The sequence below is a fragment of the Stegastes partitus genome, unplaced genomic scaffold (assembly GCF_000690725.1).
Source record: "Stegastes partitus isolate 25-593 unplaced genomic scaffold, Stegastes_partitus-1.0.2 Scaffold686, whole genome shotgun sequence".
NCBI lineage: Eukaryota > Metazoa > Chordata > Actinopteri > Pomacentridae > Stegastes > Stegastes partitus.
Genome location: NW_007578417.1, coordinates 16,110 through 19,927, shown reverse-complemented (window position 1 = coordinate 19,927; position 3,818 = coordinate 16,110).

The window sequence follows — 3,818 nt, the reverse complement described above, 5'->3', positions numbered from 1 at the left end:
AGTCTCAGATGAAAGGTGTTCTGCGCACAAATTAGTACGTAAAGCAGGCGCGTCCTTCTTCTTCTCTTCAGATATACGGTTGATTTGTACTGAATAAGAAGAAGAAAAAAAAAACCTCCCATCTGCAGCCACATCTTTGCACATCTATAACGCATACACTCTGCAGCTGAGCAGCTGTCAGAGTACAGCCAGCCATGACATCTACAGAACACACTCGGTGAACAGAGAGCTGCACTGGGGACGCCTCCACATGTCGAACACCGCTCCCTTAGTCCCTCATCGCCACCAGACTTTCCACCGTCTCTAAACTTTTGGCTTTTGACATGTTGAAATCCACAGTGACAAGAAAAGTGTGATAGGACTGTAGAAACCTTTGTGTTTGTGAGGTACACTCGTATACGGACACCCTTGTCTGCTTATAGTTGAGTGTGTGTAGCTTTAGTCTTTTGTCATTTTTAATGGTTAAGATGGTTAGTTCTAGTATAACTCCAAATATAAAGAAAATAATATCTGTATCCATAAAGGTTTCTTTGAATTTCATGTAGAAGAACTTGTCTGTGAGCATACTGAAGCACATTGGTTTCGACATGTTCAGCAATCATGGATGGATGTAATGTCAGGATGCCCGCATACTTTCAAGTTTTGTAAGAATGCTGGAAAGTGGCTAAAATCCAAAACGGTTTGCAGTATGATGAATTTTTCATCAAATTTTCCTCTTCCTGTCTTGTGAGCTTCCATTCTTTTAAGCCTGATAGTTGCTGAAAGACTCAAACGCCATCCGACTTAATGTCATCCTTAGCAGCGCGGCGGTCTGGCACGACAGAGTCCTGAATGAACTCAGGATGCGCTTGCGATACAGAGTCCCATTGGGCAGGTGAGGCAGCGATGAAGGGAAGAGAGGAGAGCAAGCGGGGAGGGTGGGAAGGATGATATGCGGAGCAGAGAGAGCTTCACTGACGTAGCAAAGGGTTGTGTACTGAGAGTGGTGGAGAGGAGATGAGGAGGGGTGGGGGGGTGTAAAGAAAGAGAGAGGGATAGACTGCTTACAAGCACGCTACAGTACACTTCAGTGTTACCCAAGAGAGAGAGAACACCATGACTGCCTAGCAGAGAGAGCAAGCGAGAGAGACGGGGAGTGTGCTCTCCTACCTCCATCTGAGTAAGTACGCTGCTATCTCTTCTACATCTAATCTCTGCAAAGATAGCTGCCGTAAACCTATAACAATGGGTTTGTTCATGCTTTTTGAGGAGTATCTGATGAGATGGTGTGAAAAGATCTAGGTTTACTTTGTGGAAATGGGAAAATCTTTCAACTCTGCTCCTCTCATTTTGACTGAAAGTTTGAGAAATGGAGTTGTTGTATGCAGCTGTGCAGGAGGCGGGTTTTTTTTAATCTACATTTCGAGTGTTTTGAACACATCTGATGTGGATCCAGATTCCTCAGCCTCAGCACTGACATTACTGTGGAAAGTCAGAGTTGCACTAAAGCAGAAAATGGCATTTAGTGCAGCTGTGTGACAGAGCAGCGGTGGTGGGCATACTCGCAGGCGCTCATGCTTTCACTGTCGGTGGGGGGAAGGAGTGCATTTGGGACCGCTAGGCTTCCTGTGTGGGGTCAATTAAATACTGCATGAGACAGAGCACTAAAAGCCTGTCCCGTGAGGAGCGAAGTGCTTTGTGTGTGTGTGTGTGTTTTTGTGTGTGTATGTGTGTGTGTGTGTGTTGGTGCATCAGTGTGCAATGCCTTGATTAAATTTGATGAACCAGCAATGTTGAGAGGACCAAAGATTCCAGTTCCAGCTTCCTTGAGTTCCTTAGAAACTGTGCCTTCGTGTTATTGTTTGTAACTTACTAAAAAAAAAACAAGAAACTAGTTTGCACACATGAATATTTGCTCTTTCATTTATGCGTACAACTGGTGTAATCTAGGACATCTATCTGTTCTACCTAGTTCTCCTGTTTTCATTATCTGTAACATCTGAAATCTTTACTCTCTGAAGACTTTTATTTTGGTAAACTGCGTAGACACTGAAAAGGTGAAAGAAAACTTGAAAGAAAACAGTTTTACAACGCAACGCTCGAATGTTTGAATATGTAGGGCACCATTACATATTGATAAGTCTGACATTCCCTCAGTTTGCTTAGCTCACTAGTCGAGATGCACCAATTAGGCCTAACTCAACCCCAGAACCTAAATCAGGTCATCTTCTAACAAACACATCTGATTTAATGAAGGATGCAGCACTGTGCAATTCTGCGCTGCTCCGTAGGTACACAGCTTTATGTGGGTTAGCTCCAGCCTCTCTGTGCTTTGAAGCAGTTTGGTGAAGTCAGGTTGAGGGATCCCTGGGGGGATGAAAGCCTAAGTATGCACAGCATAGCCGGCAAGGCCAAGTTGACAGTGTGGATAAAAGATAGAGATTCCTGGCCAGGCTCGCTGCATCCCGCTCCTCTTCCTCAGCTGTATGCCAGCTTTCCTTGTCAGCCCGTCCACGGTGATTCACATCCTTACACTACCATCATTGCTTTAGCGACGCTTCTCTGTGCAGCTGCCTAAAACAAGATGCACTCTGTTCTTAAATCTCCACTAAGACAAGAAACTCGGTGTCACTGATGAGAAAACTGTTGTGTAGCGTGCGTTGAAATGACTCGGAAGTGCTTATTTATCGGCTGCAGGGTCTGCCAAGGGCTTGTTACTGACAGGGAGAAAGTATCCTGAGGTAACATTAGAGCGGGAGGAGGGTGGAGCTGCTAAGGACAGTATGGAGTATCAATCTGGGTGGCTCTCATATTGATCCACTCTGCCCTACTCTGGTTGCACTTCCCTCTGGCTCTGAATGATCCACCTCTTCCCTGTAATGCTGCCTCAGCTGCCACTGCACAAGTTAAAAGGCTGGAGACATGGACAGTTGACTGCATATCTGACTCTCTGATTTGTTGGGAAGATCTGGAACTCTGTTTTCTCTGAAGTGCTCTTTCACAAGCCACTCGTTCCCAGATGGTGCAGAGCTTCTGGGGTGCTTACAGAACAAAAGCATGACTGCCCTGCATGGCCTTGCAGTGCTCAGCAAAAAAATAAAAAATAAAGTGCTGGCTATCAAACCTTAACACTTTTTTTTTTTTTTGGTGCAGACCAAAATGTGCTTGAAAGTTGAGGATGTGGTCAGATCGTGCTACTGTTTACTCATGATATTGTTTAAATCAGGTAACAACTGATTTAAATGTAATGTTGAATTGATGTTGAGGTAGAGTTCAGTGTGTGTACAGACAAGATGGTGTTTGATATTTAGGAACATTTCCAAATAAAGGAAGGAATCTTGCAAAGCTAACTAAAAATAGCTTATGCCTTGATGAGAGTTGTCTCCAAAATTTACATCAAGTTCTCTGCATAAGCATGTTTCTCCTCTTGCCTTTATTGCAAAGGCCTGTGTGAAGCTTCAGTGTATGAAGCCATCTTTATAAAGCAAGCTCACAGTGTAAATAAAAAAACAAATAAATAAAAATAACAAATCCATCTTTGGCGCAGAGACGGTATGCATGCTGTTGGCTGATCGGAGACAATTCTCAGAGGCTGTCTCTTCTAGTTTTCCATATAGGCGCTTAGTTCGCATTCAGATGGGCTATCTGGCATCAGTGAATGTAGCTGAGCCAGTCTCAGATCTGCTGGGCTCTTTCTTGAGAAAATTCATGAAAACTCAGTGAACTTTGACAATCCCTCGCTATCTTCTCCCCCTCCGCCAAACTCAGTCTGTGATGAGAGGAGAGGAGAGGAGAGGAGAGGAGAGGAGGAGGAAGGAGAGGAGAGGAGAGGAGAGGAG